The following is a 10,733-nucleotide window of genomic DNA, read 5'->3' on the forward strand; positions in this document are numbered from 1 at the left end:
TTTTGGGGTGGTTGTTGTGTTTGTGGCATTAGACCTCAAGCCCATGTAACTGTCATGGTACTGAGGGAAGAGTTTTAGAAGAGTCCTCGCTGACTCTGTGTAATGCAGTTCAAACTCAAAAACACTATCTTTATTGAAAACAAAGAAATGTTTATTTATAAGTTCTTTGGCACATAAAGCGTATCTTGTTACAAAGGTTCCTTACTTCAGTTCCATTTGGGTGTTATAACACATATTGTCTTGCACTCACTTGGTTACACAAAGCTGTTGATATCTTTAACTTTCTAAACACTTAGTTCAACTCACTGAGGCACTATATTTCCTTCATATATATATATATATATATATATATATATATATATATATATATATATATTTCTCCGGGGCTGTGACTGGCCAACTGTGGCCAGCGGGGGGGGGGGGGGGGCATATGGCTTTTTGCCTGGCAGTTACATGGCGGCATGATGTCCTCCCACATCTTTTTGAGCTTTCGGAAGGGTCACTTCAGTTTGCTGATGCTGACCCCCCCCCCCCCAGGGTCGTGGCTGCTGATGCTGTTTGCTCTGTCCAGTGTCCATCACCGTCAGCCAGATTTGTTTTCATGTAGAGTTTCCAAAACTGGCATGCTTTCCCCCAATTTTTAAGCATCTGATGCATAACACAGGACAGGGTTATTTATTTTTCCTGTTCAAACAGAACAGACAACCTTTGTGTGTTCAATGGTTTTCATGATTTTCAAGATGGGAGCAAAATGGGAGCTGGTCCTTCAGCGCTGGCTTCAGTTTCCTGGAAGCTGCTGCAGTGGTTTGGATTGGTTTTGGTTTGGTATGGTTTGGTTTGGGTGCAGCCGCAGTATCCTTCAGTTCGGGAAAGATTCCCTCCTGGGGTGGGGTGGGGATGCCTGCCTTTTTGGCTGGCGGTAATATGTCGGCATTGCACCCAGGGGTTCACACTGTGAACTCTACATGTGCACAGTGGCTGCCCAGTGTCCATGCAATGGTCTCTTTCCCAGATGCCTGTGACAGCACATTGCGCATTGTGCATTGTGGCAGCACTGTGTCCACCAGTGTCCACCAATTTCACGGAGTTTCGGCCACAAAAACCAAGTTTCCCAGGTAGAACAAAGACTTTCAAAGTAAAGACAACCTAAAGAAACAGGAAATAAGACTTTAAAAGCAGGAACAGATTTCTGGAATTATTAAAAAATTGTCTCTTATGTAAGCTAAGAAAATTCACCAAAAATCAGTGAATGTGGGAAATGTTCTGACTTTTGGAGCTAGCAGGGTTAAATGTGTTCTACCATTGTACCAAGTTTGAAGAGGATAGCTCAAAAAATGAGGGAGAGACAGTCCTGTAAATTCCCTCCCCCAGAGCTTTTTTTGGGCACTGCGCATGCGTGTCCACCATTAACAAATTAATTACGAATACTCCAAATATTCATTAAGTTTCAAAATTTTTGAAGCCAAAATTTGGAAGTAGTTTCAGAAACAAAGCACTAGCACCCCCTACTTTAGAAGCGAGTTTTGAATCACTTTTTTCATGGATCGCACATGCCTATTATGCACACATCCAAAACAAACAAAGAAGGAAACAAAACAAACAAATTCGGCATCTTTGCTTCTAAAATTCTGGAGGGTACCTAAAAACCTTAGTGACCAACATTATCTTCATAGAAATTGCCCACATAAAACATACAAAGTGTAACTGTATTTTTAAATAATTGTCTAAGACACTAAGAAACATCCTAGCTTGTATTATGTTATAAGACAAAAGAAACAGCTGATGCATGAATACTTCAAAAAGGAGAGATAAAGTAATAATGAAAGATTTCAACCATCCTGATATTTGCTGAAAGTCAAATCCTGCCAAGACTGTAAATGCTAGATGAGAGCTCACATTCAGAAATGTTCAATAGGATGGGAGTTCATTATGCACAAGTGTTTCTTAAAGGTGAGACAATGAAAGCACAATTGCAAACAATTCCAATGGGACTATGTTCACACAACCAAGCTGATGAAACATAGAAATGATTTCATTAATAGCATCCATGTGTGGTTTCAGAAATAAGCTTACTTATGCACAGCTGTAACCCCTCCTGGGATTGGAATAAAGTAATACAAAGCATATTGATTAATTTAAATTTGACAGTGATTGACAAGTTTTCAAAAAACTAATTGTGATTTTTTAAAAATTATTTGAAGTACTTAGCATTCAGTCCATTGCACAGGAAGCCAGAGAAACATTTGATTTCCTGCTCAGCAACTAGTTAAAAGGTGCCTATGAAAGAATGCTTTGCCTTAACTTTCCCAAATTAAACTTCATTTATTCTACAATTATACCCCTTATAAGGGCAATATTTTAAAATCGTGGCTGAACATTCAAAGAAAAATTGGATTATTCCTGAAGTGGAAGTGCGGTCCTAGACCAATTTTACATAAATTATGAAAAATCTATGAACATGCAAACTGTAATGGGCAATGTTTTGGCAGAACACAAGAAAGTGACAATTCAAAAGGGCTGCTGTGTGAATTCCATGTACTTTGTAACATTGAGGAAGTATTGCTACAGAACAAGGTTAAACTCCCTCTCCACAATATCTAGTCCTAGAAGTATGACTGCATTTTCAAGCTCAGGTTTGGCCTCCTTTGGCATTAATTAGCGTGCATATATAGCACCCATATGTTTTATGTTAATTTGCATGTATAAAGTATACCCAAGGTGTACTGTAAATCAGATTTGTTATGTGTTCGCATATTACTCTAAAAAAGAGAACCACATCATTGCGATTCTGGCATATCACATACCTCACAAACTGCAGATCAAAAGAAACTCTGTTCTAATTAGATTCACTTCTTAATGTCTTTTAACTGGAATGGGAATATGGAAATGTCTTCCCCAATTCGTGACTGTTTAAAAACCTCTTCAGCTCTACAGTGGTGAGAAACAGTATTAATAACTACCTGCTTGTATAGCAAAGACCATTTACTTTCCGGGCCCAATTCAAGGTGCAGGTTATCACCTACAAAGTCCTAAACGGTTTGGGACCCACCTACCTTAGAGACCGCATCTCCCTCTATGAACCCACATGTTCTCTTCGCTCGTCGGGGGAGGCCCTTCTCTCGCTCCCACCACCCTCACAGTCACGGTTGGTGGGGACGAGAGAGAGGGCCTTCTCCGTCGTGGCCCCCCGGCTTTGGAACTCTCTACCTAGAGAGATCAGGCAGGCCCCTACCCTCCTCTCCTTCCGGAAGAGCTTAAAAACCTGGCTCTTCCAAAAGGCCTTCGATGTTTAGTTGTTGCTGGATTGATCTATCTGTCCATTCCATAATAGTCCCATTGGTGTTGTCTTGCCATTTTATACCGCACTTTATTGGCCATTCAACTGTGAAATTTCCTTTTCCTATTTCGTAACACTCTGCATTTCGCCTGGGATCTACGAATTAGTCTCTTGTTTTTAACACTGTATCCTGCTTGTTGATTTTAATGATTGTTTTTATTGATGTTGGTGTTTTTTACTGGGATAATTGTTTTATTGCTTTGTTACTGTTATTTGTTTGTTTTATCAGGCCAGGCCCCATGTAAGCCGCCCCGAGTCCCTTCGGGGAGATGGGGCGGGGTATAAAAATAAAGTTATTATTATTATTATTATTATTATTATTATTATTATTATTATTATTATTATATGGTCATATAAGGAACTTCTTTCCAACCCTAGAAACAGTGCAGGAATTAGGACAATCCATTCCCTTTGTAAGATTTGTAGTTCTTACCCAGGCATCTTGGATTCAGCTGGTTTCTGTGACAACAAAGATTTGAGAGCAGATGATGTTAACTGAGAGACTGAATAGAGACTGAAAGCAGTGTGTATATATTAAATGATCTCAATTATGCTTTCCTTTTCTTTTCTTAAAATGTAAACCAGAATGAAAATCCCTTTTTTCTTACTGAAAGTTAATGCAACTTACAAAAATTTTCTAGGAGGAATATATCAAATATATTTGGTGATTGTGAGGCCACCCTGTGTCCACTTTGGGGTGAGAACGGCAAGATATAAGTATGGGAAATAAAATTCCAAATTGAATTTTCACTTGTTATATTGTTTTTACATCCCCCTTGTTGGCTCCTTTGATGTGATCCCCTAAGATTTCACTCCATGATAGCTGAAGCACCAACATAAACTTGAAATGTTATGGAACAAAATAACTGGAAGGATGGAAAAGGAATCCGAAGAATATTGCAAAATGCAACATCAGGAGGGAGGAAGAGATGCAAACTAAAACAAAGAGTGAGTGTGGGTGGAAAAACATATTTTGGGGATGAGAGATACATGTGGAAAAAGGGAAGAGAGAAGAAAGGAGGGAGGGAGCAAGGGAAGATAATCTTAGGAACATCAGAAAGAACACAGAGGGTTAAGTAATTGATAAAAGAGGAAGCTCATCAATGATATTACCTTTCCAGTGGTGGGCTTGCTTACTGCTATTAGGCAAGAGATTATGCTGAAAGCTGCAGTGGCTCCATTAGGATTTCCCATGACAGATAAGATGTTGCAGAGAAGATAAATCAGAAGGTAGCTGTGCAAAACCGCTATCAGGTGGCAGTAGTAATGGTGGAAATGAGGAGGTGACACTGGCAGAGGATCTCTTCCTGACAATGTGGGTGGGACCATAGTTAAGTTTTGTTGGTACAGAAGGGAGCATGCGAAACCCCTATGATGTGGCAATTCAAAATGAAACAAGAGATAGAACCAGAAAATGAAACTCTCAGTTCATATGACACTCAATGTACTATTGGGTACAGAAAAAGACAATTATGAGTAGCACTTTGGCTAATCATGCTACTCAACTCAAGCTAAAAGTCTATTTCCTTTTACCTTTGAGTAAGCCTGTTAACATGCCCAGTGATGAAAGGACAGTCCAAAGTTCCACTACATATATTATAGGAAGAAAGAAATGTTAGCTGGCAAACTACACATCATAAAAAAGAAGTGGAATGTACAAACACTGAAAAAGCAAAAGTGGAGAGGAATGGGACATTTTGATTCAGAAGATTACATGGTGTTCCACTGGTGAATACTAAAAGCTTTTCATCTAAGAATTTCCAAGTGTTCATAGCATGCCTATCTCACTAATGAGGGGGAAATGTCACTACCAATCTTGGATTGCCCTTCACAAATGAACCTAAAACAAGATGATGATGATGATGATGATGATTATTATTATAATAACAACAAGAACTATAATAATAATAATAATACCCCACTTTACCTCTCTCAAAGAAGACTCAAAGCATTAGCATACAATTTAAAATATATTGATATGTAAACATTAAAACAGAATTAAATATAAACAGTCTTTAACACTTTGCAGTTAAAAATCATTAAAACATATTCAGATTTTAAAACCACAGCACCATGATCTTCACTATAATTCTGTAAAGTAAGTTGGGTTATTATTGCCTAACTAGATGGTGCAGTAAAAGCACTAAGACTGAATGCTTGGTCACAGATCACATATTGAAAAATTAATAGTGGGAGAGGAAAGGTTTAATGCATATATCTTAATGGAGTAGTAGAAATTCATTCATAATTTTGGGTTTTAATTTTTGATAATGGAACTGTCATAGAAAATAGTGCCATTTTCAGAGAGATTTTATTGTTTGAAACTAAAGAATTCAAAGGAATCTGTCATTTATGAATGATTGTTCACACCTTTGTTCATGTGCGGAGCTATGTGCACCTATTTTACAACTTTATATGTATCCCTTGTCAGACAGGAAATATATCTATGCACACATGCAGTACCAATTGATGCAACTTTTACAGTTCTCCAGCTGCCTGTTCTTCCCATAAGATCTGAATGGGCTGTAATAAGTAGTGGATTAAAGTTTCTCTTTCTGTTCCTTCTCTTCTCTTCAAAAATTGAGGTGAGGCCAAAAGGAATCCTGCAGTCTTTTAATTACTTTTGGCTATGATTCCAAAAAGACAGGATATTCATAAAATAAAAATAGATCAGCAGCAACAACACTGGAAAGCAGCGAAATGCTTACATTAGTTCTGTTAGAAAGATAATGTTCAATTTAATACATGGTTGTCAACTGATAAAAATCAAATTCTATCTCATCTTTTACAATTTGACTGATAACCCATGGTTGTAACATTTTTAATATTTATATGGCTCCATTGACACATGTTCCTGAGTGCATAAGAGGCTGATGTGAATTAGAATTTTCTTGGTGAATGAAGAAAGCTGTTCTGATGGATTTTCCAATCCCTTAAGTAATTAGGCTGGTGAAAGCAGAGTTCATTGTAAGCCCCTCCCCACAGTGATCTTTCTAGGCTCCTGAAAACATTGTACAGAGGGTTAGGAATTCTACATTACTGAATGTGCTGTAGTCATGGAGTGAGAATGGATTTCTCAATATACTATGTAGGCATCTCAAATCAAACTTTCCTGTCAATAGAAGACAGATCCAAGATCCAATTTATTAGCTCAGCAATCATTACCCCAACACTGAAAGTTTAGTAAGTATGCTTATGTCCATGGGAACATCTACACAGCAGAATTAGCGCAATCTGACATCACTTTCTATCATGGCTTAATGCTACGAAATCGTAGTAGTAGTCTTACAAGGTTGTTAGCCTCCTTTGCCCAATAGTACTGGTGCCTCACCAAACTAAAATTCCCATGATTCCATACCATTCAACCATGACAGCGAAGTTGGCTTCGAAATGGCTGCACATACCTGGAGCACATTATCAGAGAAAGAGAATTTCTGGTATTTTATATCAATTTATAACAATCCCATCGAAGATACATTTTTCTGCCTTAGAGTGAAGTCATCTTCATGAGATGAGCGTGCAAGACTTTGCTTTCTTCTGGTGACCTTTAGTTTCATTTGGAGATGCCAGCCACAAACTGGCATATCCAGCCACAAACTTGCTGTCCATGTTGCCCTTTTGACCTGGTGACTTCTTTGTAGCCAACCATTTCAATTCTTTTCCTCAAATAGTGGCCATAATAGAGATGCTTTCTACATATTAGAAATCAACCTAGTTATTGACCTGACATGCCAGAGAATAACAATGTTAAAAGGAGTAAGAAAAGAAATGTAAAAACCTGTTTCAGTAGAAATAAAGGGGAAATCTACAGAAAGTTCTATAGAAAGAAAAAGACTGCAATTTTAAGTTATTTACTTGCCTGAATTATAGTCCACCTTTCTCACACAAATGGGGTTCAAGCTGGCTTACAATTAAATAAAATTGTACTGAATACAATAAAAACTAAATCAAAGTAGAAGGCATTTAAAACACAATTTGAAAACAAATCTATAAAGAAAAATATGGCACCCACCAAGTTCAAAGTATTTTCTACAGCAAGTTCAGCTACCAAAGGTTCACCTGAATTAAAAAGGTCTTTCTAGTGAAATTACTTCAAATAGAAGATTACCTTCTAATATTTCTCAAATGAAAATTTTAGTATGTGTAGGGTGGAAGATGGAAAGAGAGAAATACAAAGTGTGGGTGTGGGTAGGAGGAGGAAAGATCATGGAAAAACCAAAGTGGGAAATACAAAACACAAGCAAAGCAAAAGAAAACTACAGAGAAAGAGAGAGAGAAAAGAAAAGAGATAGAGAATGAAAGCAGAAGGGGTGGGAAGGTAGGAATGAATCAAAGAGAACTAAGAAAGACAGCTGAAGAGTTAATAGATTTTTTGTGGTAACTGGTGATGGCTATGAGAACATCTACACTGACTATTTGATGTGCATCAGAAGCCATTGTAACATGTACAAGGCCCCAAATGTACATCACACTGCACTGTGAAACTGGCTCCATAGAATGCAGAGAGCTTTGTGAATACTTGCCCATGATGGAGTGTTTTTGAAATTTGGAAATGGTGAGGAAGTCAAAAAAACACCCCAAGGGCACAGCGACAAAAGGAAGAACAAAATTGCAAAGGATATTGAGCAGAAAAAGAGGGGAAGATGAAGGAGGAGGAGGAGGAGGAGGAAGAGAAAGGGAGGGAGGAGAGAGAGGGAAGAGAGCAAGAGAAACGTCATTAAAAGCTGAAAACACTAGAAGAAGAGCCAGAAATTTTCCCTACGGTCTATAATTTTCAGAAGGTTCATGAATGGGACACTGAAAAATGAGACAGAAGGTGTGATGCCTCATGGGCCTTGTAGTCCTGTTCCTAGTACTATCGTGGCAGATGAAGATGAAAACATGGGGTTTTCGCCGGTTCAACAAGAGCCGGAGTCCTTTCACCTGCCGGATGTTGATATTTGTCCTCAAGAATTCAGTTAAACAGGCCTTGGGCATTCCTCCCCTCCGTTTCCCAGGAGGGAATCTTACTCTAGAGACAGAGGAGTCAGAGAAGCAAATCGGAGGAGTTTACGGATCGCTGCCAAACAACAGGCTGATTAGGCCTGCTTCCCTTGGGAAATTCTAAGGAGTCATGCATCTGGACAGAGTTGGGTTTCGCTTCTCGTTCTCTAGGGAAAGAGATTGTTGGCGGGAAAACGAGACCCAATATAGGTGTTTGGCGCGGGAGATTCTTTGCGGAGTCAACAGATCAGCTTCAGGAGTGAGATCGTGTGTGGACTTCGTAACCCCAGTTCCTTGCCTCCCGGATCAAGTATTCAAGTTTATGCATCGCTTTGCTTTCAACCACGGACCTTGTTCCAGGATCCACAGGTTACCTTGTACCTAGTCACGGACCTTGTTAAAGAACCAAGTTATATCCAGCCTTGTTCCAGCCTTGTTGTCAAGCTACCTTGAACTCTTAAGACTCTGACTTTCCCCACTTCGTAACCCTAGTTCCTTGCCTCCCGGATCAAGTATTCAAGTTTATGCATCACTTTGCTTTCAACCACGGACCTTGTTCCAGGATCCACGGGTTACCTTGTACCTAGTCACGGACCTTGTTAAAGAACCAAGTTATATCCAGCCTTGTTCCAGCCTTGTTGTCAAGCTACCTTGAACTCTTAATAAATGATATTAGAGTTCAAAGTCCTTTATCCAATACCGAACCACACACTATTGCCAAACAATAGCGTGGGGAAAGTCAGAGTGACTTTCCCCACGCTATTGTTTGGCAATAGTGTGTGGTTCGGTATTGGATAAAGGACTTTGAACTCTAATATCATTTATTGGACTATACATTTTTGGACTATATTTGACCTCATTTGAAAGGTCTGCTTCTGAACTATATTCTTCACTTGTTTTTATTGCTTTTATATATTTCCTTAATAAAAATATTAGATAGAGACCGGCCTCCGTGTATGGTACTTGGTGCCCAGCTGACAGAGGTCTGACAGACGGCCTGATTCTCGCAGCCCAGGAGCAAGCCATCAGAACAAATACAATTAAGGCCAAGATCAAAAAATCAGCCAGTGACCCAAAATGCAGACTGTGCAAGGAAGCTGACGAAACTATTGATCATATCCTTAGCTGCTGTAAGAAAATTGCACAGACAGACTATAAACAGAGGCACAACTATGTGGCCCAAATGATTCATTGGAATTTGAAGTACCAGAAGTACCAGTAAAGAACTGGTGGGATCAAAAACCTGCAAATGTAATGGAAAATGAACACACAAAAATACTGTGGGACTTTCGAATCCAGACTAACAAACAACACACCAGACCTCACGGTTGTAGAAAAGAAAAAGGTTTGGATTATTGATGTCGCCATGCCATGTGACAGTCAAATTGATGAAAAACAACAGGAAAAACTCAACCATTATCAGGACCTCAAGATCAAGCTGCAAAAGCTCTGGCATAAACCAGTACAGGTGGTCCCGGTGGTAATCGGCACACTGGGTGCCTTGCCAAAAGATCTCAGCTGGCATTTGGAAACAATAAACATTTACAAAATTACAATCTGTCAGCTGCAAAAGGCCACCTTACTGGGATCTGCACGCATCATCTGAAAATACATCACACAGTCCTAAACACTTAGGAAGTGTTCAACTTGTGATTCTGTGATACAAAATCCAGCATATATATCTTGTTTGCTGTGTCATACTATGTCTTTGTGTCAATAATAATAAGGAGGAGGAGGAATCATCCAGGTAGTAGTGGAAGTTCTGACAAGGGGCAAACAACATGGAGATGAATGGGCAGGAGAGTGTGAGGCCTGAAGATGAGGATGGAAATTAAAACAACAAGAGAGGGAGAGAAGGAAAACACTCTTCTTTCCCAGCCATACATGCCAGGCTTGGCTTGGTAATGAATTCCCAGATGAGACAGTATAATCTCATTCTCTACCACTTGTCTATGTCTGAAAATATTCAAACAGAACACAAGTCGACCTATTTTCATATGAAATCCTTTGCATATGTGAGATCAATAAACTCTTGTGACAACTAGGAATCATGGCCATTGTGAGATTTCCTTTTCCCATCTTAATGCCAAGCAAGAAATTGGGAGGATGCCGGGCATCTCCTCAGAAAACAGGGAAATCAATGATTAAATTAGTCTATACTGAATGTTAGGAGCCCCAGTGGTGAAGTGTGTTAAAGCACTGAGCTGCTCAACTTGCAGACCGAAAGGTCCCAGGTTCAAATCCCGGGAGCGGAGTGAGCGCCCGCTGTTGCTCCAGCTTCTGCCAGCCTAGCAGTTTGAAAACATGCCAATGTGAGTAGATCAATAGGTACCACTCCGGCGGGAAGGTAACGGCCCTCCATGCAGTCATGCTGGCCACATGACCTTAGACAACGCCGGCACTTCGGCTTAGA

The 10,733-nt window shown here is 39.5% G+C and overlaps 1 long non-coding RNA gene across 2 annotated transcripts; it reads right to left on the reverse strand.

The window, feature by feature from the left end:
- Nucleotides 1-371: 371 nt before the first annotated feature.
- LOC103278280 (uncharacterized) lies at nucleotides 372-5,216 on the reverse strand. 2 transcript variants are annotated; one of them, XR_010004410.1, is made up of 2 exons: nucleotides 4,451-5,216; nucleotides 372-1,146 (listed from the first exon to the last, which is right to left on the reverse strand). It is a non-coding gene; the product is annotated as an uncharacterized LOC103278280 (long non-coding RNA). The 2 variants fall into 2 exon arrangements; XR_010004411.1 differs by having other exon boundaries at nucleotides 2,805-5,216.
- Between the last annotated feature and the right edge of the window lie 5,517 nt (nucleotides 5,217-10,733).

The sequence above is a fragment of the Anolis carolinensis genome, chromosome 3 (assembly GCF_035594765.1).
Source record: "Anolis carolinensis isolate JA03-04 chromosome 3, rAnoCar3.1.pri, whole genome shotgun sequence".
NCBI classification, from domain to species: domain Eukaryota; kingdom Metazoa; phylum Chordata; class Lepidosauria; order Squamata; family Dactyloidae; genus Anolis; species Anolis carolinensis.